Genomic DNA, 27,163 nt, shown 5'->3' with positions numbered 1-27,163 from the left:
TTTTCTCAAAGGAATGTTAGTCTGTCCAGGCCAGGTCCCAGATGGGCTTCAGATATTAAGTTCCCCAGCCTATGTCGGCCAGCTGGAATTTTTTTTCCCTCTCTAGATATTCTCATCGGCTATCTTTAATAAAATATTTCAAAAATCATAAAAAACGTATCGTATTTTGTACCCAGTGTAATATAAAAATTCTATAAAACGATTAAAAATTGAAAAATAATATAAAAAGAGAAAACAAAATTTATTTTTAAATTGGTTTTAGTTTCTAAAAGCATTAAAAAATAATTTATTTTTTAGTTTAGCATATTTAAACATTGTAACATTTATATTTAACATTTTGAATATAGTACCTATTGACCCATTATAACTTACAGTTACTACTAAAATTGTTTTTATATAAGGGGTATTCATGATCTATGTTAAAGCGTGTTAAATGGAAAAACTCGTGTTAAATCGAAAAAAATTGCCTTCTTTTGCCGTGGTAAAACGAAATAACATTTAACATGGCTGAGAGTCTGTTACTTGGTCAGTTAAATCCAGAATGACGTCACACAATAGACCAGTTGAGATCGCCGCCATATTAGTTGTTGTGACTTTCAATACAGTTGTCAATTAGCTCATCTTCATTCTCTTCTTCACAAGTTTGAAGATCAATAAGACACTCATAAGCTAAACTTTCACACAAATTCCACTTTTCACTCACTCTAGGCATGTTTTAATTAATTACTTAAATCAAAACTGAAGTAAACAATAACATGAGGGTCTGGAAGGAAGGTTATAAACATAAAGGCTTATACAACAAGTTGCTGAGAAAATCCGCTAGGGACTCTTATGCATTTAACGTTTAACATGACTTCAAATAGGGCTGCTCACAATCCTATAGTTATAACATATAACATGGTAAAACATATAACACTTAACACAACATCATGAATACCCCTATAATTTATCATATCTTTGAGATTGGTTTTATTTATTAAATAAAATAAATATCCACTTAAGTCTACTATTAATATTTAAAATTACCAACCAATATAAAAAATCTTGCCGCCCTAAAGGACAATCTTGACTATGATTCCACATCTTACATAGAACTATTAAAATTGTTTACAGGCTATTCTGTCCAAATGTAATAAAAGTAATCATATTAACCTATTTTGCCTCATTTAGATGTTGATAGGTGAGCGATAATATTGTAAGATAATTTGTAAATAAAAGTTTTAAAATGAAATGAAAAAGTGACAGAATTGGTTAACTTGACTAATTTTATTAGACCTGGGCAGAATAGCCTACTAGTTGGATGTTAGGTTTGAATTTATACTAAAAGATTGTCTTTGAGAATGGCCGAAACGTTAGACATTTGAAATATGAATAAAGAGTGTTTGAGCCTTAAATGAATACAAGTTATTTTATTTGAAAAATTAAATTTTTTAAAAATTGATTTTACGAAATTTGGAAAATAAAATTGGATGTTAACTAGAAAGAAAAAAAATATATGTTGGATTATCACGTGCATTTTTCAACTAAAACTTATTATATGTTTTTTTAATAGTTGTTTTAATTAATATTATTTGTTTAACTTCCTATTTTCTCTAGTTATATTCTCCGGTATAGCTCCAGACAGGAGCAAAATAAGTTATGGTTAGGTGTACTGCTGTTTTGTGTAGGGGTTGTTTTCATGAGGCCTTCCCGGAACCTAGTAATGGGGGAAATCACACCTGTAGTCAATTTTACAGTTTCTATTTCTGTAGGTTGTTTGTTAATAATAAAAGAGAATGATTGATATGAAATAAATATATTGGAAAGAAAAGTTAATAAATCTGATAGCATAGAAATTAAATTAATTTTAATTATAGAAGAAATTAAATTTGATGTTAATAAGCTGAGAAGGAATCCTATTGCTGAGTAGATTTAATAATTGAGAGTCACCATTTTGTTGTAAGTTGGAAATCATGCATGCTGTTTGCTTACTAGTTTTATTTATGTCCAGTCCTGTGGTGGTTTACCTGTGTCCTATACTGCTGCTGAGGAGAAACAATTTTTTGATATTTTATTTTTTTTTTCTGGGAGTAGCATTAGCATTCGGGTGTATATTTTAAAGTTATTGCTTAGTTATTAAGTGATATTATAACAAAATGGTTGATGTCACATCCCCGGGATATGCCCACCTTAAATAAATAATTTCAGTTTTGTTTTTAATCTAGGCTGCTCAGAGTCACCCACACAAAGAAATGAAAATAATGGTGGTGATGTCGGGATTTGAAGATACAGCATTTACAAATAGTGCTGGGTCATTCGATGTCATCATCCCATCGAAGTCACTCATTCTTTCAAATTTAGAAGGAACAAGGCAAAATTGATTTAATCACTAACCTGATAACACCAGGGCCCTGTTTCATAATAAAGTACAAACTAATACTATTAGTCTTGTAAATGTATCTTAATTAAATTACGCAGACTTGTAAAATTGTAACTTGAGCTTTACCACTTTTTAATTCCTGTAATATCACTAATAGTCATCCCTATCATGAAAAAAATAAGTATTAGTATTATACTTGTACAATAAACTAATACTATTAGTTTTCATTATGAAACAGGGCCCTGGAAAATTTTATTGCCCTATCATTTATAGTTGTTTTTATACTATAGTTGTTATAGTTGTTTTTTTCTGTTTAACACTATCTAAATCTTTATAATGTGAACATTTAATGTTCACTTACAACTTTGAATAACTGTTTCATAGAACTAAAACAGATATATTATTTTGGAGTGTTTTGTTTGTGTTATACTTATAAGCAACGAACAATACTAATATTAAATCGTCTCAAAAGACCAAAAAAAAAAATTATGATATGAGAAGTTGATAGTCGAGGAGGAGGAGTACATGGGTCTATAGAGAACACAAATAAGCAGAACTCATTTTATTTGCGCCGTTTCGTCAGAATTCCAGAACTTCATCAGGGCTATGTGAAAAACAAGATAACAACCAAAAGGAATGAGAGTAATGTAATTATCTTGTTTTGTACGTAGCGTTGATAAAGGTCTGGAATCATGTCCGAACATTGGCTCTAATAAAATAAATTTTACATATTAGTGTTGTTCACTGACCACACCCATGACCATCTTCTCTTCATATAATATCAAAAGTCATTAACAAACACATCATAAAAGTATTTAAATATGTAATTCTAGACATTTAAGAAACGGGTATTCTGTTTCTCTAAAACAACATTCAGAATTTATGTTATTCATCTCTGAGAATAATAAATATCCTTTGATAAAAAAACTTCTGAAATTTGTTGCAATATGTTTAATTATTTTGCACCAATAAAAGAATACCTTACATACGCTTTGAAAAAATTAGTATCTTCCAGAGAAAGAAAATAATAATACAAATAATGAAAAAGAATTCATGTTAATTTTGAGATAAAAAAAATCATTAAAATCCTTTGAATGACAGAAACTCACTATTTTGCAAAATTTAGTGGTTTTTAAAAAACTTAAACATTGTTATAATTTTATAAATTATTATTTTTATTCAAGACATATATTTTTATAAATAAATCATCACTAAGATCTGAATAACGAGGCAATAGTTCATTAAAGACGAAATAGTAAAATAGAGGAGTCGTGATGGTTTGCCTACACTCTTTCTATCTATCTGCTTACACCTTTCAACTTCGGCAGCTTGATATAGCGCTGCCTATGGACCCAAGTTATAACAAATAAACCTTAATGATTGGTTAGTCTTATAAATTATTAATAATTGTGTATTTAAATATAAATATATGTAAAAGTTTTTTATTAGATATCATTTTAAAAATTAAATAAACACTTTATTTTATACTCCCATGACCTCCATGTTAGGCTTCCTTTGAATACATTTTAGAATGACTACGTTTACCTTGGAAGATATAATATAACAGCAGAGTGGCGCAGTGGAAGCGTGCTGGGCCCATAACCCAGAGGTCCGTGGATCGAAACCACGCTCTGCTATTTTTTTTTCTAACTTATAGAGCAAATTTAAATTTTATAAGTCTAATGAAAAAAGAAGGAATGGTTATCCAAAGTAGATTAAAGAAGAGGGGCTCTGGATGAGAGGCGAAGAGAAGAACTCCCTGAGTCTATTTACTCTTAGACAGATCTTATGATTGCAGAGCACTACAAACCTGATTGGATAATCTTTCCTTCTTCTTCTTTTCTCTATTCCTCTTTTCATTTTATTAGTTTCCTACTTCATATTTTCTGGTTGATTTATCTTCACATTACTTTATTGACTAAAAAATAATAATTTCAACGTACATCAATATCTATAAGGTACAGCATTAGTGAAATTTTTTTTTAATAGTAATTAAAATTTATTTACCATGTGTAACTTATTGATACTATTTTATAAATTGTTTTTGAGTTAAAGATGAGCGAACTGGTAAAAATAAAACAAAGATTATTTTTACATTGATGTGTAGGAAAACTAAATTGTATTTTCATATGAATACATTTTTCCAACATTTTCAACATCCTTAGGGGTCAGGGAATTCCTCATCTTTCAGAATACCACTACAACTATAAGGCATTTATATTCAAAATTTGATTTTTTTTTTTAATATACAGTTTTGTTCCTTCATTACCACGAAGTAATATAATTTTTCCTATAAACTGTTAATTCAGATGTGACTTAACTGTTTTTGAAGAAATTCTCTAATCTATAGTAATAAAAAAATACATGATCGATAGGATTAAAAGAAAGCGGGAAATTTAAAAAACGATGTATCGGAAAATTTAGCATGAATAATAATATATATATATATATATACTATGTGAGTACCCTCTGTATAACTGGGGGAGGGACAACACCCATTTCGTAAATTATACAACTATTCATTTAATTGTAATACTAAATAGCTCAAGTTGTATAAATGTAATTTACATGTATTCTTTATTTTTTTCAAATGATCGTAAACAGGAAAAAAATAAAACGTCAAGTATTCCAGTATTTTAATTTGTGCTTCAATTCATTGCCTCTTCAAAAACAATGTTCGTAATCACTTTAGAGGAATTTTTAATTCGTAATTTTAATTTGACTTGAAATTTGAATTTGAATTTTTTTTTAATATACAGTTTTGTTACTGATTGTTGTTTTACTTACATGTTACCAACTTATACTGTTTGTTATTTTTTCATTTTAATATTTTAATTAAATTTTGTTGTAATTATATTTACAACCAGCCTAAACTTTACACCGAAAAATAAGTAGCAACGAGGAACAAATGTCACATCTGCTGGTTATTAGACAATATTCTGAACTGTAATTTATAAACCAGGGATGCGTGCTGTCCGTGACCAGTCGAACGTGACAGTTAACTGTTGTGACGCGGCAATGATACAGTATGGCCTCGGTATCGGTATTCTCTTTGCAACATCATTACCACCATATCTTAAAAGGTGCCTAATTTTCTCTTGAAAAAGGTTTATTTTGATACACAAAAAAGTAATTCAGTTTACTAATTTGGATTAGATATTAATGATGTAATGTTATTCATAACTATTATGCTACATAGTATGTAAAATAATTATGTTATATATTACAATATACAGCTGAGAAGGTATTAATAAAACTTGATTTTCACTTTCTAAAATTCTACTTGACAGTCAAAAATACTTTGGTAGAGAAGGAAATTGAATCGTAATTTTTAATGTTTTGTAATGGTAAATTTGTCTTAAAATCAAATTTACTAACAGAATCCGAGAAAAAATACATCATTTCATAGCTAATTCCAGAGTTAAATGGGCTAGAGAAGATATAGAATCTAACAATACATTCAAAATATAAGCCACTGTTAGGACACAGAAAACTCCATAATTTTCGATGTTATGGGAGTGAATTTATTTGTATAACCCGTGTTGAGATTACTCTGATCTTTCATAGCAATTTTATCTATTTCTTCAAAACATTTTAGGTTGTTGCGAATTTAGGAGGCATTTCGAGCAGCTGTTATTTTATATTGATGTTGTTTCCCATTAAATTTATAATGCCCAATCTACACCTCGGTTCTAGGTAGGTTTTCTACTGGATGAATAGTTCAATTATAATTCAGGATCAAAAAATCATTTTATCCTATACAAAAGAGTATCTTTTCCCAGACAGATTGAAATAAATATATGGATGCTGTTTATTTAATAAACTCAATAACTTTAATAACTCATGAATATTTTTCAATAAAAAAATTAGTTACAATAGTGTGAAAATATCTATTACGACCAATTTTGCTTTAATGAAAAAAAATAAAATTGAAATGAATAATAATATTGATAAATTAAAGTAAAATGGTAAACCGGTTGGTACATATTTTTTACATTAATAAAATTCAGCTTTCTTTATTAGTCTATTTTGTTATTAATAAATAATAATTACATGACAAATTAAAAAAAAAAATTATAGCAGAGCGTGGTTTCGATCCACGGACCTCTGGGTTATGGGCCCAGCACGCTTCCACTGCGCCACTCTGCTCTTCAAAGAAACCTCAAGAAAAGCCGAAACAGATACCTTACATAACGAAGAAATATTGCCTATTTTTATGTATTGATTATGAAATAATTTTATTCAGCTTTTTTTTTTTTTTTTTTTTATTATTAATTTATTATTTTAATTCAGTTAAATTCATGTGTTATACAAGACTGAAAAGACAGGAAACTGCTCGTCGATTTCGACTATTACAACATTTACTAGACAAACGGTCTAAATTTCCAATCCATTACAAAAGACTGATCTACATGACTATTAAAAGGCCTGTCTGACACACGGATTTGAGCTTTGGGGTTCCACTAAACCATCAAATTCCTCCCGAATCCAATTCTTACAGTCCCAAATCCATCGTAAAATCCTTAAAGCTCCTTATTTTTTCACAAATCAAGTCATCCATCAGGACCTTAATGTCCCATATGTTGCCGATTTGGCCAAAACCAGATACCATTCCTTCCATGATAAACTTCCCTACCATCCAAATCCACTTGTTTCTAACCAGGCTTCTCCTTCATTACCTAATAATCCTCCTAGGCGTCTGAAAAGAAGATGGTCTAGAGATCTTCTCCTCTAGAAATGTTATTGGAGTTCTATCTATGGGTAGATTCTCCATATGTTTGTATCATGTCGCTATGTCACCGAAAGCAAATTTACTTGTTGTAAATATTTTTATACAGTTGGAAATAACAATAAATAAATTATTAAAAAAACAATCATGAGTTGAATCTGTTAAAATTGACTATATATGTTATATATCAGTAAAATAGAACACTAGTTAGTAAATCAAAATTTCCACCTTAATTTTTACAAAGCTGACATCGCTGGACTGAATTACTTCACGAAAGGAAGGACGATTATATTTGCAGTTCACATATACCTTCAACATAAAACCCCACTATTGAATTCAAGTCCAATCTTAACTTCACTAACGACGTCTCAATATTTGAAATGGAAATGGTAAAACAAATCATTAATGTTCTTCGGATGGACCAAAAAGTTATGTTGAAGAAATATAATACTTTATTTACTAATTAATAAAACTTCAAAATAAATTAAAAAAACAAAAAAGAATTAAATTTTATTCAGTGCCTTGTAAAATTCACAAAAATAAACCTGTATTCACCAGGCCAAGTCCTGATTGCAACTACCACATTTGATTCATTTTTTCTAACAGATATTACTCTGTTGAAGTATGTATTTTTATTTGTTTTAAGTTTATATTTTGTGTGCTTATTTATTTGTATTGTATCTGTCTTACTCCAGTATTAAATAAATTATAAAATACTGATTATTCACTTTTAGTAAGAAATTTATTATTTATTGCAAATATTAATTAAAAAAAAGATTAAGGAGAAAAACAAAATATCTTAATTTTTCCTAAGTGCTTAGTATAATAAAGTATAACCTGGCATTGCTTATTCTTCCAAATTTATTCATACAATTCAACATCGATTTTTTTTGTGCTAGTGCTAGTTTTTCTTCTGCTTTGTTATGAGTTTATTATCGTGTCGTCTATCAATCTATATAAAAAAAGAAAAAGAAAAGTAGTTACCAACTAATACAATACACTGACTCTCTAACTACTTTTTTGGTTGTATCGCCTTTTTTTTTTTTTTTTTTTTGAAGGAGGTCAAGTTCACAAATTTAATTATTTCAAAAAATGATCGTTGTAGAATTTTAATTATTCCGGTTTATAAACATAAAGAACATATAAAACATGCAGTTAGTCTTAATAATAAGAAAACAAAAACTACTCATTATTACTGAATTTGTATCCCATTAAAATTAAATAGAATCTTTAGTAAATCATTTGGAGGTACATAAACTATTTAGAATTTAAGAACTTATTTAGATATTAATAATCGTGTAAATAGAAAAATAAATGTAATGAAGTTATCCACCTGAAGACCACAAATGTTCGTAAAACCTTATTGAATCACCTTACGTATGCATGATCGTATTATTGTTCAAATTTAAAAATCAGAGAGTGAAACTAGTATCCCAGAAGTACAAGAGCTCACGAGAAGGAAAAAAGGCAGTTATCTCACCCCAATGTTTGATTACTTTAATGAAAACTATGTATAATTACTAGTAAAAATTCATGAGTCTGCCAAGTATAGGTAGGGGGGATAAAAAAAAAAATTTTTCATTCGGAGCTCTCAAAATATATCTCAAAAAGTAGGAACAACCCAAGAAAACCTAAGAGAACGTCATTTAAAGAAGAGCAAATTATCTAAAATATGAGCCCTAAAAGAGCTATTTACGTTAAATAGTTTTCGAGATATAGCTTTTAAAAAAGCAACATTTCATAAAAATGTTGTATGGGATGTACTGAAAGATCAGTAGTTAGTGAATCTATTTTGAAAAATCTATATCTCAAAAACCATTTGACGTACAGATGTCTATTAGCACTCAAATTAAATCTAGTTTAATGAGCTATCAAGTATTTTATGATGATTTACATGAAATTTGCTAAAATAAATTGATTTATAGTTGTTCAGAAAATTTTCATTTGCCAAATTTATATTCATATATGAATACATAAAACAGTAGTTTTATATACAGTTGTTAGGTTAGGGTAGTAACCCCTATGAAGATAAGTTTCATAAACTACTTTATAGTAAATTAAATTTTCTTTATTTTGAGTGTTAGCAGACATATGTACGTCTTATGAATCTAGGGATATATTTTTTCAAAAATCCAACATTTTATACGAACAACTATAAATTAACAATATTGTGAGTTTATTTTGTTAAATATCATAAAACTACTACTCCTACAAAGATAACTTTAACTAGCTTTAATTAGAGCGCTGGCAAGAAAAATTAACGTTTCTATAAGGTTTTGAAACAGCCGCAATTTTTTATTCCCCCTACCCATACTTGGCAGACTCATCAATTTTGACTAGAATTATACATAGTTTTCATTAAAGTAATCAAAAATTGGGGTGAGATAACTGCCTTTTTTTCTTTCCGGCTATTGTACTATGAAGTTAAATGAATTTAGTGTGTTTCTAATGAAAATGTGGTGTGGTATTTTAAAATATTTATATATAACCAGACACAATAACATTTTTGACTGTGGTCAGTGTCCCTTCAATTCTACAAAGCAAATGTCTTATATTACTTTTTTGAAATACCTAATAATAATTTATTTTTTCGAAACTACTACAAAACTATATCTGGGTGTCATCTGAAAGATGATGGGCCACCGGTTTTGTTAAATTTGCATAAATTTTTAATGCACCAATAGTTGGTGCAACTACAGGAGTGGGTATGTTTTTTAAAGTTCATATTCCATAATATGATAGGTAAATATGTAGTATTAATGATTTTTAAAAAACTAACAAGATAAATACCTTTATAGTCAGAACAGCAATTTGCAAAAAATGTGAAATTAATTCTCGTTCAAATTATGACTTGTTAAATACTTACTTCATTAAGTCATTTAATTAAATTTAGAAGAGCCTCCTGTCTCTCAAATGCCAATGAAAGACCAAGTAATACAATTTTTACTATTTAACAAGTTTAATATAACATTACATCACCCACAGTAAATCTAATGTGGTGTTATGTTGCGTAAATTTTTTTTTTTAAACCTGCAGCAGTCGTACAACATAAATGAGTTCAGGCATACCTCTGGCATCTTGATGGTATCTCCTAATGTCCTGGCGAAACCTTTTTACTTGTTCCTCACCTACTTCCAAAAGTACTGCAAAAAGATTTCAAATGGTTGTGTTAATAGGCATTTTTAAGGTAAAGCTAGTATCCATTTATTTTTCCAGAAATTCTTTTTCTTAACAAAGTTGTCAATTCTTTTCTATTCATCATTCTTATTGAGAACAGAATTAACCAGAAACTTCCTAATTTTAGACTTACTAAGAAATACTTTCGTAGAAGTCTTTCTAGAAGATTTTTTTTCTTTTTCCCTCCAGCTCGAATTCAAAAAAATATTTCTTTTAGGTACTTGGAACCATTTTATTATTTAGAGAAATCTTTTAAAAAGTTTATACAAGCTTGATATGGAAAGATAGAAGAACTTTTTTTGTAGTAACGAGGGAGGCATATTTTATATCAGGTTTAAACGAAGTTCTATGAGGCTAATCATTCTTACTATGATGTATTATTAATACCTGGCTTACCTATAGACGAAAAATTGCGTCGACTTATGTTCGTGAAAGTGGTGCTTGAGTGATGTGCAGTTTTTTGATGATATATGTTTTGTGGCCAGAAGAAATGTGATTGTCTGTGTTTGAATTTTATTTATTAATAAATTTTCTTTTTATCTTAATGGTATTTGAATTAGTGTGACGTGGAATGATTAGTTAGTTACAGATATTTGACTATTATTATTACAGGTAATAGGTTACAAACTTTTAATTATATTCTAAAAATGTTTTGGCTATTTTTCTCTGTTTTACTATTCAAAATTATTTTTATTTAGTTTTTGTACCTTGAAAAAAAAAATCGAATATACCATTTTTAGTTAAGCATATGCAACCATTCTCACAGAAAGTTAACGGAGTATGATACAGTATAGTTCACTAACCATGTATAATTCTGTGGTAACATTCGGATAGATTTCTTGGCAAATTGACCCTGAGATGTAAAACAAAAACAACAAGCAATAAGCGACAGTTGCAGAATCCTATCTTAGGAAAAATAATTCTTATAATAAAAATAAATAAGAAAGAAGAAACCCCGACTATGCTTGGAATAATTCGTCTCTAAATGGTGGCTGCATTAGGGATGCGAAGTGACACAGAGATAAGATGGCAGGGTCTGGACTACAGTTTGTAATAGGAACCGGTTTTCAACCCGAGGACTGGGTTCCACATCCTGGAATCTGCTCTGGAGAGGATTCCAGCTGATTTCACAACGGCCAGGAGAAGAGGTGACTTATCATCGGGGCTTTTAGTAAAGGTTGTCTATTAGTTCTATCTGAATTAAATCCCTCCTTGGACATGAATTCATTTAACGATTACAACTCGAGAATATATATTATCCCGAGTATCACTCAATAGGCTTTTTTTCTTCTTGTTCCTCTCAATATTCAGTTGTCAGAAAAAAGCTAATATCATAAAAGTATCTGACAGCTACATGTATGCTGTCATCATCAGGGCTACAAAGCTAAATTAATTTACATCGCTACTGTCCTGAATAAACATGTTAACAACCATTTATATTAAATCAATGTTAATCAGCATTTATGTTAATTAATAAAATAGCAAAAATTAATATTTTATGTTTTGAAACTAGAGTCCGAAACAATTATGGAAATTTTTCAAAAAAATGTTTTTCGTCGTTTAATCGCTTCCTGGCGATTTAGATTCAGGGTAACTTGTAGTATAATAGTTGTAACTCCCACAAGAGGGTATGCTAAAGGTTTCAAGCTACTGAAACCGGAGCGGAAAGGTCGAGTTTTCATTCTGTGAAGCCGCCACTAAGTTAAAGTCAATCTACCCAAGCTGGAATCGAACAGTATCAGTTTATCTATTTCAAGAGAACTATTTATAATTATGTTTTAACATAAAGGTTAAAAAAGAACGTAGATAGTTTTTGGCATATCTATATGACCGATCTTGAGGAAGATCTTCATTGGAGAAACATTTGAGTATACTCGGTATTTTTTAGTAAATAATTAAACATTTTTAACAGGTAGAGATCTAGTAAGGCGTGCATACAGACCACATATAAAGAAGCAAAGTAATAAATACAATTTTAATTTTAAAAGTTCTCAACAAAATATTATATGGAGAACCTTCAATATAGATCTTGTTCCAACATACAATTCTAAGCCAAAAAGTTTAGAAGAGATTTTATATAAACTTTTTTATGATAGAGCTCTTTAACTTATTTATAAATATTTTTTTACTTCATTTTGCGGGCCAAACTGGTTATCTGGAAGGTACGACAGAAGTATCTTTTTTAACGCTGCTATGTGTGCCACATGCGTAGATATGCAATATTGCTTATGCTGCACAGATGAAGGTAAGCACAGATGAATGGGTCACTATAACATCAAAGAAGAATGGTCTCATTGAACCATTTCTTCCGGCCATTACCCTCCTATCGATTGTTGGATAATTGGGACAACTAACGACTAGTTTGTATAAGGCCACTAGTTCGATGAAATCAGTTTCAGGCAATTGATGTTTCATAAACGTGAAATAGACAATTCTTTTTCGTCAATACGTTATCTTGATTATATTTGATATTCTTGGCGATAAATCACTACGGGCTAAAATCTTATCGAAACTAATCAAAACATCTAAATCATAAGAAGGGTCAATGCATCTTGTATTGTACTTAAAAATTGAACATATGAACAATATTATACATTAAATTTAATATTTAAAAAATACGAAATACTAGTCACGAGGTTGAAAGAGAAACGCCGGGATCTCTGGAGTTGGTTCTTTCCTCCACAATAGAGCAGGGAAGAGTTTCCCGGTTCGGAGTTTCCCAGATTGAATGTAAATATTAAAAATAGGAATAATTGCGTTTAAGATATTATTTGTAACCCACTAGTTTCTAATCATGCTTCCTCTTCCATTCCTGACAATCCTCCGAGGCGCCTGAAAAGTATCTTGCTAATGTAAAAACTTCATTAAAGTGCTACCAATGGATAGTTTCTCTACACTCCTGTATCACTCCATAATAACATACATCAAATTTACTAAATGTATAATTATGTACAGATGTAAATTCCATTAAAAATAATAAAAAAAAAATATTATTTTTCTTTAAGTTTGTAAAGTTTGTTAATTTCTTTTTTATATTTCATATTTTGTTATCATTTAATTTATATATTTGTAAATATGGCGGGAGTGGACCCTATGATCCATGTTACTATTGTAAAAATATAAGACAGAATGTAATATTACACAATAAAATAAAAAAAAATTCAACACTTAAGTTTATACTAAAATTCTTAGTGCTGAAAAATAGTTTAAAATTTTAATCATAAACTTAACCCATTCTGTTCATTTTTTTAATGATTCATGAACTGATAGTCATGGAATAATGTTTTTTAATTGTATAGAATAAGAATTATTTATTAATCCATGTTATAGAAAGTAAAAAAAGAAATACCAAATTTTCATTTCCTCCTTGAGTTTGAATTATTGGTCATTAACCTCGGAATTCTTCGCCATGATTAGTATAACATATCACTTTTTTCAGTTATGATTAAAAGAAAGAAAAAAAAAAGTTAATCACCATATTTATTCTGAGCAAGAACCCCGGTTTAAAAATGCAAATATTTTTAGCTCATCATGCAAACAAACTGAACGTAATTGCGTTTTATTAATAATTTGGTCTCTGTAATTTTAAATAATTATGAAAATTTATTTTTAATTTTGATAATCATTTAATTATAAGAAACGTCTCAGTATTGCTAAGCAAATTAATGCATAAAAATGGTAATTTCAAAAGAACTTCTTGTTCCTCCATAATAAAAAAAATAAATAAATAGGAAAAAAAAATTATACTTAACCAAAAATGTACTATTGTAGAAATCTATTAGGTAATAATTTTTGACAAAAAATCCAGCCACGTCATGTTTTATCAGCAATCTTAAATTTTAATTAATTTTATTTTGTACACAATGGTGATAGGGATCATAGAGCTTACTCTCACTATATTTACAAATATATAAATTAAATGATAGCAAAATAATAGAAAACATAAATAAATAATGAAAAAAACAAAATTAAAATAACCTCTTTAACATAATCATTCTTGTTTAAAATATTTACATTCAACCAGGGAAACTCCGATCTGATCTCTTCCCTCTCCACTGTATGGAAGAAAAAGAAGGAATGCGGAGATCTCAGCACTTTTCTCTCAACCATGCCAATGGTATAAAAAGGCAGTGGAGGATACGAAAGGGCGCAAACCGCAGACGCTCAGGTCTTGCGACCTGATAGTGACCATTACTAAAACTTCAAATATTTCATTCTGCTTTAATTTTTATTATATGATTTTTTCCATAATCTGAAAAAGGATCCAAACATGCACTTTTTTTAAAGTATTTTTTATGAACATCTTCCTAATCATTTCTGATGTCCTGAAAAACAACCTTTATTCGAACCATGGGGGAGGGGGATCAAATTTATGTTTCATGAGATCGCCTCTGAAGTAGAAGTCGAGCCCCCAGGCCGGATTCGAACCGTCACCACTGAAGTTCCGAACGCATAAACTTCAGGAGTACAATCAGCCCTCCGAATATGTACCTACTGAATGTTACGAACAGAACCTGTCTTGACAGTTAGGGGTCGAAACTAATCTAGTTCCGTGGATTTTCCTATATACCAAAACTGATTCAGAATCATAACTCTTAAAACAAGAATATTCTTAAATATTAATTAAAATTAAATTGAATTTTTATGTACATATTTATTCAAATACATTAATTAATCCTTGATAGATTATAGATATTCAAAAACATTGTTTCTGTGGATTATATAAATTAAAATTTTTTTGTTCTATTCGGCTACTTCCTTATTCGTTAAGTATATCAATCAATGAGACTACATATTGCAACTTATTTTTAATATTCTTCCAGATAAGTAAGAAAGCCTAAAAATGTTAAATTTATTATTATATGAATTAGTTTAAGAAACCTACATATTACATACATATAAATACATACTACATAAACATACATATAAAAATTTACAGTATTGACAAAACCATACGATCTTTCATGAATCTTCTAGTTTAAATAATTACGTGCCCATTATATATATATATAAGATATTTTCTGAAAAAGCTATTAATATTAATGAAAATGAGGAGTAAAAAAAATAGTGAGGAAGCTCTAATAAACCTTTTATAAAGTTTACCTGATAATAAAATAATAATAACAAAAATAATTTGTTAAGTTGGACTATTTGATATTTATATTAGTATAGAAGATATAATATACCCTAATTTTATTGTATCAGCAGTTGAATTTTTAAAAAGTAAATAAATAGAGCAGGGTTCACTCACTCAGACCTTATTAATGATGAATACACGCAAGGCGGTTATCCTTAAATACCATCCTTCGGGAGGAAGCCGTGCCTCAGGAGTGAGTAATTACACCGCCATTATAATTAATTAAGAGACCTGATAAAGACGCCAGCGACTACATTAGCCGAGGGGCTCCTGACCCGATAACCTTGGTTGGGAGAAAGCACTCCGATCCAAGGGTATTCCAACCCGCTCTTACCTAACTCATCTTCAGGTTGTATAATATGGCTGCGTAGTTTTATGACGGCGGTCTTGATGTTTCGATTATGGATGATTGAAACCGGTTTTAATGGTTACAACACTTTGCGGCCATTTTTTTATTGCAGTTTTCACACGTATTCCATATCTGCGATAAACATTTTATCTAACACTCCTCAAAGGTGGAGGAACCAACTTCGTTTATATTTTTTATTGTTTAGGAGGGAACGCAGTTTAACGACGACGTTTAACATTTTTGGCATGCTGTTGACCATAATCGGTCACTTTAAACGTCAATTATTGAAGTTCTGTTCTGTTCTACTGTTACTGAACGTGTTTTCGCTACTAGCAATAATGTGAAGAATAATGTGTCTACAAATGAAAAACAGGAGAAGCTATTATCCTTCCACATCCGATGGCTACTTATCAGGTAACGTTAAGTACAATCAGTTGAAGAGGACAAAAGATGTAGTGATGAGGTGACTGACCTCCGAAGACTGTGGTAACTCGATGATCCCATCAGGTATCATTTTCTTCCTGACCGAAGGCCTTCAACAAAGGGTCCCTATGTCATTACGGGATCTATTATTGAGAAAACAAGCAGTGAAGTCTCTTGTTATATTGACACTTAAGAAACTTAATGGATCTGGCCCGGAGTCTTGCCTTACCATCCACATACTAGTTGGTTCCCTGGGCTGAATGTAAACATTGTCAATATGTATGAATGTGTTCAAGATGATTTATTTTAATTTTGATTCTTTATATTATTTATTTTCTCATTTTTCTGTTATTTAATTTATTTATTTGCATAGAATTATTTATAATGTTTTTATATTTACTCTTATTATTATTATCTATCTTACTTATCTTATTTGATTTCTTATATTATTTTTTATTTAGTTTTCTTTCATCTAATATGTACATATAGTATGAATGAGTGCTTACAACATTAATATTTATTGCTATTGAGTGTGGCAGAGTGTAGTAATTCAATAAAAAAAATGTATGTAATGGTTATGTTGTATTTCTGTATCTAAAGGTTATAAGTTTTCCTAAAGGACCCTATTTCCAAAGTTTGTTAAATTATTTTTCCAAAATGTACAAGTTCCCAGATGATGCGTGTATCACTCAATTCATCATTTATTTAATCACCTGAACAAATAATGATTACTTTATTTTTCTCAGTATTGGAAAATCTTAAAGCAGATTACACTGTCTAGCCTAAGAAGTAGATAATTATAAATAAGTCTGTAGTTAAACAAAATTTAATAAATATTATGAAAATGATCCAAGTAGTCGTCAAGATTAACACTGAAAATAGTAAAACTGCCTATTGAATAACAACCATTAGACAAGCACTGCACCTTTCTTCAGATCTACAAAAAAGAAGAAACAATGAAAATGAAAATCATGTGGGCTTACGAAATTAAAATATATAAATGCCAGAAAAACTAATAATACTGGTATGATACGTTATGATCAAAGCAATTAAGATAACAAAAATATAGTAATATAAATACTAAAAGTGGACTAGCACGGTAGGATTGTGATAGATCAGCAACAGTCTGGAATAATAGGTATTACTGCTCATTTAATATAAATTCCTATATTCCTATAGTAATAACTATGATTCTCTGCACTAGATTCTAGACTAGGGGTGGAGGGGTGCCGAAATTATTATACATATATATTTTTTTTTATTGTTAGAGACTGTTAATATAATAGATTCGACTACGTCTTACTACTATTAATTAATGTTAATCTTGGTTACCATTAGGACCATAGTTTACTTGATTATGAAAGCTTTCAACAATTAGGCATATAATAATAATAATTTTTGAAATTTCCCTATTACTATACTTAGATACGTTTTTTATTTTTGTTGGTTTGATTTTTTTATTGTGCATCTTTTTTGTTTTAGCACAAGAGCATGGATCTCACCACAGATTACATGCCTGCATCAATTTATCAGCACCAAGCGCTCTCCATCCTCTAGCCCTAAGTTGGCGCAGGTCCGCCTCAACATCGTCCATCTCATTCTGGGACGTCCACGCTTTCGAGTATAAGCAACTTCCTTGGCAGACGATCCTCCTTCATACGCTTCACATGCACGAGCCACCTCAGCCTTCCCATTTTTATTACACTTACTATTTCTGGCTGATCATACAATGCTTTTAAATCTTCATTTTTTCTAATTTTCCATCTCCATCAGAGTAGACTGGTCTATATATTTTTTTCTGAATATCTTTCTTTCCCAGACCCATAGCCGTTTCTCTCTCGTCGTATCTCCTTTGTCTGGACCCATGTCTCACTGTCATAGGTGGCTGTTGGGCGAATAATAATCTTGTAAACGATGGTCTTAGCGCTCCAAGAAAGATCTTCGAACTTCAATACTTAATGCACTGCAAAAGAGTAGCGATTTCCTTTTGCTATTCTGGCCTCTATCTCCTTACGTAGTTCATTATATTCGGTGACTAATGCTTCAAGATATTTAAAAGTTATGACCATTAATATTAATTGTATGTGATGGCATCGGGGTAGGGTTCTGGGTGCTCTTCATGTGTTTAGTCTTTTTCTCATTGGTATGGAGACCTCTTCTGTAAGCTACAATTTCTCCAACACTCCGGTAAGCGCCGGCAGCTGGCTACCAGGTGGACATTATCAGAATAGGCCAATACCAGTATATCTATTATATATACTGCCTCCAGGATTGGTTCTTATACCTCGTTCTGCTCCTTCCATGGAAAAATTAAACAGAGTTGCTGACAGAGGATCTCTATGCATAAGATATTTAATTGAAAACTCCTGTCCCAGTGAGTCCTGTGATTAATATTCTATGAAGAATGTTTATAGTTCGTTTTTTATAGTATTACGTAAAATTATATATTTTTATAATAGTTTATCATAAGTGTTCCTAAAAATTATCCATACACAATCTTATTCATATTACTGCATTGACTGTAAAAGTTAATTATATTTATTTTTTCTATTTCAATTTAATTGTATGAGACATAAAAAAATAAACAATCATCTTACAGGATTAGAAATTCTCACTATTCGAAGAAAATAAATAAAAACACCTTGCTAAAGGGCCCGGCACTATAAAAATTAATCGTAAGAATATAAAATTCTAAACCGAAAAATATAGCATCCAAATAATATAAATTTTTACTACACATCTTTAATACGAATGATAAATTAGTGGCGATATTGATATTTTCACTCTGGAGCTAATTATTGAAGGCATTCTGTTATGTTGCATTAGGCTGTTGACGTGATATGGTCACTATATACTAATCGATTAATCTACATTAATTTTGATGCTTTTAGTCCTCATGATATCTGAACTGTTATTCACTGCTATATAAGTTGATATAGGCTTTGTTTCTCCTGCTATGACTGAACTATTCGTGTCCGCAATCAAAAAATATATTAATTTTTTTATTGAAAAAAAAATTCAATCTACTAAATCCAAAGATAATGAGTACTAAAATATCAATAATAAAAAGACATTAACAAATTGAATAAAACAATATTATACTAGTATAACAATAACAAAAAAATAAAATCAAACATAATATATAATATACTCATAATCAAAATGATTAAAATAATTAAATTATATTTAGATATCAAGAAAAAAAATAAATTATTAGCCAAACCAAGTTATAGTAAACTATTGACAGTAAAGATGAAAAAAATTAGTAAAGATAAAATACAAAGTCAGTTGAATACATCCATAGTAACAGAATAATAAACAGGATAAAATTAAACATGGTTTAGAAATCTACCAGAAGAGTTAGGTATTAAAAATATATAGTTAGTTCGTTATTCTCCTGCAGTTATCGATTATTGTACACTACATTTTATTTTTATTGAATGATTCATTTCATATTATGAAAAAAAAAGAAATAAAGAACCAGAATATGTAATTTGAATGATATGTAAAGTAACCGTTTTAGCGGTTAGTGTTCAAAACTAGTCTATCCCGGGGGTTTCCCACACCACCACACCAAAACAGGTTTAGGATCATAACTCTCATAAAGGAGAATATATTTTTAAAATTTTTAATTTTTATGTACATAGTTATTCAAATGACATTAGGTAATTCCTGATAAATTATTTTTAAAAAAATCAAAAAATGCTTAACAAATATTATTTAGGAATATACATTTTGTGGGAATAAATCAAAATAATATATTTGTATTCTCATCTGTACCTTCCTTATTTCTTAATTAATGGTTTCGTATCTACAGTAAAGATTGAAGGGAACTTGATTTTTTTTAGCATGCTTCTAGAGACGTATGACACTACATAAATTATTTAAAAAACCTTCAGTATATATGAACTAGAAACTTTTATATACAACAATTTATAGTACGGAATTTATTGTATGCGCAGCATTTTATAGTCATTTTAATTATTTGAGAATTTAAATATTTATTTATATATTTAAAGAAAATTGCTGAAATAGGTTAAATGTTAAAAATTGTGTAAAACATATTACGTTTATTCATTGATATGTTTTGAAAATAACCATTCAGTTGGAAGAACCATAATTACTTAAAAATGTTCGACAATGTGTAAAACATTTAACTAATTTTGATCATTTCACCGCCTTTTAAAGATATAGGAGAAATAAGTAAGTATAAAAACCATAATTAAGTAAATAAATAGTCCCTGATGTTTTTACTCGTGTCACGTAGACGGATGTCTTTGTTTAACGTTTCCAGATAGGATCTGGTAACCATCATTGCTGATTTTACCATGTTTGTAAGCGGCCCAGATGTAGTTGGTGTCGATTTACCTTGGCAAATATTTATTATATCAATAAAAAGCTTTATTGGAACTCACAGTTGAATGACATTAAATTACATGAAGTTACAACATCCTACTAAAGTGGATTCTTTATTTCTCATTTATCTTCGACCTACATTTGTCGCGACCTTGCATCAGCATTCCTCCGATGGGAATCGATGCAATTGGAGAATTTTCATGGAGATAAACTCATTCATGAAACGAGGATCCTTTAATTTTATTTTTGTTTTGTCTTCTTGGCAAACTGTTGTTGATACATTATTCATGGCGAGTGTTGGCCGTGTAGGACGGTCGAGGCTGCCGTACAGCGACCGGAAGAGGATTGGTTTGAGCAGAAGAGTTGCACAAGAGTTCTTTATCGACGTTGGATGTCACGAACCTGGGTCGAAGGGTCGTTCTGAGAACTGTGATGGTCATCTGGAAGTACCAGAAGACCTTTCTATTGTTACGGCGTTTATTTAAGGATTTACTTTCACCAAAATGAAGTTTAATGTGCTATTAGTTAAATAGAACAATTAAGGGTATTATAGTTAGTGCTGGTGTGGATATATTTTTCACTTGCATCCACGTGCTGAATTATATTCGTATAATAATTAAATGCATTATCGATATTAAACAATGGAGCCAATGATAACAATCTGGTTTCTGAAACCTGTATCATTTTTTACAATATCATGCATATTATTGGTTTCATAAAATAAATTTTTTATTTACGGTAGTAGTTAATTGGCGTATGCACATGCACTTTGAGAGATACGGCCTTGTAAGACACAGCGTAAATTGAAGATATTTTGTGGGGTGGGAGGAGGAGAAAACTATAAAGTAACCACAGAATTGGTGATACCTGCGATACATCTCTCCGATTATTCCACAAATATTTTGGGTATTTTGTTTATATCTATATATTCCTAATTATTTCTAATTTACCTCGTTTTTTTAAAGGTACTATCAAAAGGATGCTTTGTAAAATAAAAGTGTTACCTTATCATGCGTCAGGAGAAATTGGTAAGATATCTCACTAATTAATGACATAATGATGAAGAATGACATTGAAACCAGTTTATAACTGTTATGATATTAATTAGGGTTCTACTTAGGAACCAAATTATTTGACTGCTGGACCATGAAAAATAGTTTTGTGTTTTTTGAGGTTTAAGAAATAATAAAATGAAAAAAATGTATTATATCTTTTTTAATCAAAATGATATAATATAAAATTAAATAGACATTGTAATTTATTAATTTATTGAAGTCAACGACTTTAAGTAAAATTTCCACCAAACACATTTAACCTACATTAATGTTAATTGTATTAAATTTTAATTGTTTTTGTTTTGTGATAGCAGCACTCTAGGAGAAAATTTACTTTTCGTCTCATTTATATACGGAATCATAAAATTCCAATCTGCTAACGGATTTCATATCTGGAACCCCATTAAATTCACGCTAGTTGATTCAGACATTTTTTGAAAATTATTTTGAGTTTTAAAAAAATAAATAGGTTATATCCAATTACCTACAAGCTAATAAAACCTTCCTGCGCAAAAAGCTTCATTTTCACTAACATATAATTTTCTTAAATTAAAAAACACAGTACAATTGACGGCCAGAGCCAAGAAATTTATGGTTGCTAGTAAACTGATTCATTTAAAGTAAAAATGAAAAATTGATCATAATCTTTCCGATATTACTATTTTAAGAGGTCTGCTAAGTCTTGATGGAGGAGGAACGACGGTGTCTCGCTGCTAGCTTTTTCTGTGAGAGCCTTGATAGTTATGCCAATGTGGCTTGGGATCCATACGAAATGTATGTACTCCTTGATCTGATAGTTCTACAAGAAAATATTGGATTCTTGTGATGATTGGTTTTCCGGGTACACGTTACTCAAACTCCTTAGTTATCTCAAAGAATCTGAAATTATTATAAATGTCTGTTGTGTAATTGAAAGAAAACAATGGAAGGTGGATGATATCGCGTGTAATTCGGCGGTATTATATATCAAGAAATGTTTTGGAATATTTTCAAGATGACGCGATTACCGTTTATTATATTCAACAGGTTTGGTATTATCTTTGTGCATATGGAAAACATGCATTGTTTTAGCGTCTTTAGTGGATTCTAAGTTTCAAGCTTCAGTAAGTTATATATATACATAGTGATTCTTTCTGGCAAATGAAGTGTTAGGTTCGGTTTTTTCTGAAGATCGATGAAGAATTTAGATCAGAAAAATATTTGTATGTTGGACGTTTTTATTGAAATAATTTTAATTATTCGTTCCAGGTTTGTTTTTATATTTAATAGATAAATTGACAATGAATCGTTTTAATACTGTGCAAAATGTCTGTTTTAGGATTATATTGTACCCAGTAAATTGGTGTGGATCAGAATTTCTAATTAAATTAAGGATAACTTTTTCCAGATTTTCATCATCTGTATTCGGCAGTACGTTCATTTTTGGACATAAGATACGCTTTCGGTCTCTTTTTCCTTCTTCATTATCTTCAGGGAAAAGTTAGGCCATTATATATTACAGAGTTTTTTGCTGTTTTTTTTTCTAATCTCTAGTGTATATCTTTTGTTCTATAGAAATGCTTTTGATCGTATTTCCTGGTTTAATTTTTCAGCTGGGTTTTTATAAGGCCTACAAGTATCTTTTTTTTTTTTGTTTATCTCGAACAGTATGTTTTTCTAATTAATTAAATATTCTTTTGCCTTTGTGCGTAAATCCTGATCATTTAATGTATTTTGATATTAATTTTTAACCAGTTGCCTATTTTGGCCCGGTTTATTTTACTTAAATTGTTCCTTAAGTGGACTAAAAGAATATTAAGTCAGTGGGAGAAGTTAGGTTATATTTTATATTAAGTTTAAATGAAAAAAAAAAAATGAAATTTTTATATGAAGTATTGCATTAAACCAAAATTAAGTACTCAAAAATATTTTATGATTTGTATGCTGTTTTATTCATATCGATACTCTTTTATTCAATTTGATATATATAAAATATTGGCGCTCAACATGATAACCATCGAACCCAACTCTTCTCTGAAGTGAGCAATGTTACTTCACCTGAGTAACGCTTTACCCTGATATAATTATGGGATTAAATTTTAGGAATATGTTATCTTGCATAAGCCCTGAGCAGAATGTTTACGCCGAACAGATTCTAGGTTTATGCTTCATGAGAACTTGTTTGAGTTAGATAAGCTAAGCCCCTCATCTTCAGTATGCCACAAGCCTCTCGAATTCATTCCCCTTGAGATGAAGTCTTTAAAGTTAAATAGTTGTGTTACACTACATGTTATTAAGTATATTACAGCAATCAATCCATCCAATTGGAATGGATAAATACATTTATTTATTTTCACAAAATGATATAATAAAATTTTAAAAATATATATAACCAATTATCTTCTTGTAAATTTTGATACATACAATTATTTTACTTTATAGTCGAATGGAAATAATTGCAAACGTATGTTTTATGTTTATAAAGTTTTGTTATATTAATATACAAAAATCGATAATTTTAAAATATTTTATGAAAATATATATGATAAATATATATAAACAATCGAGATAGCATATTGAATAATAAAAAATAACCACTAGTGAAAAATAACATTACATAAAATTTCAAATTCATTTTCATTTTGATTTCATTACGTTTCATTTTTAGTTTATCGACTTGTTTGAGGCCTAAAAAGTATTCCTAAAACAAAATGAGTAAAAAAAAAAAGAAACAAACAAAAAAAACGAAGCAATCTAAAGAACCAGATATTTCACTATTCTCCGACCAGTTTTTACAAAATTCCAATTTTTCACATCCTCTCTAAGGTATTTATGATGAATGTGAGCTTCGTTTGTTATCTAAAAAATTTATTTTCTTTGGGCCACCCTGAGAGAAGTAAAAATAACAAGAAACACGTATTTTTAAAATTAAAACAACAAAGTTTTCGTCTGATTTAAAATTTATATAATTTTTCGCAAAATAATTCCATAAAAATGAAATAAATATTACTAACTTCGTTTATTTTTGGGGAAAAACAATGTTTTTATTTTAAAATATTTATAAAAACTAACTGAAAATGTTCCTGTTTGGAAGTATGAAATATTTTAATGTGCCAGAACTGAGTTGATGTAAACTTTAAAAAAACAATGAAGGGTGGCCTGATCTCACCCTTCTCGATGCCAGGAAAGATGATTTACTCCTACCTGTAATTGGGTATACTTAATCATTTCATATCTCTTCAAAACCTATCTTGTTCACCAATTTACCTAGCTACGGTAATTCGGGATATTTGAACCATCAAATTAATCAACTTTACAATTACTATTAGGTTCCTATTCAAAATTTGGGTGAATGATCATTTATCTGTTTGTTAAATGTATCTTCTTTGTAAGTGTTATCTGTGTTGTGCCTAGCACAGTGGTTCTCATCCTTTTGGTAGAAGTATAAATATGGAGGAACCCCTACATTATAATTTAACACATATAAGGTGATCCATCTTCACAAAAACCTAAGGCAAGGATACCTACACAACACTTATGCAAAATTTGAACAAAATCTAAAAAAGTGTTAAGTTGTTGTGGAATGACCCCTACTTAAATTACTTCAAGAAACCCCCAGGAAGTTTCACCAGAGTTAGTCCACAAACCCGTGTTATGCGGACCACTGTTGGAACCATCTTCGGATGCCTTCTCTTCTCCCAGAACTGTAATTTCTATGGTCTGCTGCAGTTCTTGAACCTGTACCGCTCTGTACTATACTATTCTTGCTATCCGTAGGCTGCCTCTTACCTGGCCTGTACTGCCTTCCAGCAACTCCAACTCTAGAATTCTTATCCGTCCTCTATCGTCGTAGCTCTATTTTTTCCCTTTATTTTCGTTGATTCTAATTCAACCCTTTTATTGGTAGATTTTATTTTGAGGAGAAGAATAGGGTGGGAATAGAGAAGGGATATTCTTGAAAATTTGGCATATAGTTTCATTTTTGTTCTCGGTAAGAGATAGGTGATCGATTGGTCCCTAACACCTTGCCTCCCTACATCTAGGTTGTACATTTAGGATAACAGAAGCAAGAAAATTTCTTGCTTATTCTGAGTTCGACCTAAGTGTTATAAGTAAGGACTGGTTAGTACCACCGTACAGATGTTGTTTGTTGTATTGGCCACCTCCGAAACCGCCCTGTATCTAGGCCTTACACTTATGTTACTAATGGTCCGGTGTTCTCTGTGAAAGTTGACAATCACTATTTAGGATCCTTATTGATTAAACTTAGTTCTTTTTCAACCCAGTATTCTCAATACATAGCACTTTGATTGTCTATAATGCAATCTGTTGACCAAATTCTAGGATAATTGTATAAAAGTAATTATTCAAGGATTTTCTCAATAAAAAATATCATAGATAAGGTTCACTCAGTTAAAAACAATTCTATAATAAAAATAAGTAAAATAGTCAATTTATGATGTTATTAGTATAGGTCATTGATAAACAACCTGACAGTAATTAAAATATTTGATTATATTAGAGTAATACAAGTTAAACAACCTGTTAGGTCAACGCACGCAAGATAATTATATTTGAAACGCTGTAATTAGTGAGACATAATAATTATACAGATTTTGAATCCAAAATAAAAAAAAAACACCTTATTACCTCTCGTTTACAAAGCATCCCATTTAATATCAATGAAAGAAATATTCAGACCCATTTTAAATGGAAGTTGCACTTATTTATCTTGAAAAGTAAATATATTATTTATAATTCACAACGTATGATTTCAATATTATATTACTTTCATGGGCTATACAAAATTTAATTTAAGTAAAGTAATGAATATGGTCATTTAAATATATCACAATATCATTTAACAATCTATTAAACTAGTGAAGTAGAATTTATTTGAGATTTAATACACCTTTATTACAACACAATAAATTCCATCATTTAAATAACATTTTTATTACTCATAAAAGTATTATAAAATGAACCTCTGTGTGTAATCATTTTTCCTTGAGAGTCATCTTCAGACGACCTCAAAATGTCGCAATTCTTTCGATACCTGTAGCAAAACACGTCAATAGTTCACTATATCACCAGCAATATTTCTTCACTAATTCTTAAGGGTTCCAACGTAATACCCATTAGTTTCACTATGACTAGGCACTTAAGAGTATGTTACTTTCGAAAATAATATCCCAAGTGAATTACGACACACAGGGAACTAAACAAAAATAAATATTTCATTAATAATTTATAGTTAAATAAATAATTGACTTGAAGAAAGATTATTTTCGTCTGACATAAGCATGTTAATTATTTTACTTTCAAATTTAGGATTAATTAAAAAAAAAATAAGTTTTTTTTTCAAATGAAATTGTCAAGCCTCTGACTGATTTTTTACTGAAGAATCTACATTCATGTCATATTAGTCTGATATAAAAATACTAGTCAAATAATTTCCATTACAAAACAAAAATTAGTTTTATGGTGCACCTTAGAACTTATTTTTTAAAAATATTTTGAAATTAAATGATACAAATCTTTTGCTTAGATCAATGATGAATTGATTATTACTCTACATTTATCTGCCTTTCTATCTTAG

At 29.7% G+C, this 27,163-nt stretch overlaps 2 non-coding genes across 2 annotated transcripts; one reads left to right on the top strand and one right to left on the bottom strand.

Annotated features, from left to right (window-relative positions):
* Window positions 1-3,924: 3,924 nt before the first annotated feature.
* TRNAM-CAU (transfer RNA methionine (anticodon CAU)) lies at window positions 3,925-3,996 on the top strand. The gene has a single exon. It is a non-coding gene; the product is annotated as a tRNA-Met (tRNA).
* A 2,440-nt stretch (window positions 3,997-6,436) lies between these two features.
* Window positions 6,437-6,508, bottom strand: TRNAM-CAU (transfer RNA methionine (anticodon CAU)). The gene has a single exon. It is a non-coding gene; the product is annotated as a tRNA-Met (tRNA).
* Window positions 6,509-27,163: the final 20,655 nt, after the last annotated feature.

The sequence above is a fragment of the Halyomorpha halys genome, unplaced genomic scaffold (assembly GCF_000696795.3).
Source record: "Halyomorpha halys isolate HHAL.00 unplaced genomic scaffold, Hhal_1.1 Scaffold4358.1, whole genome shotgun sequence".
NCBI classification, from domain to species: Eukaryota; Metazoa; Arthropoda; class Insecta; order Hemiptera; family Pentatomidae; genus Halyomorpha; species Halyomorpha halys.
The sequence above is the reverse complement of the archived record's forward strand: the minus strand, read 5'-3'. Positions and strand labels throughout refer to the sequence as shown.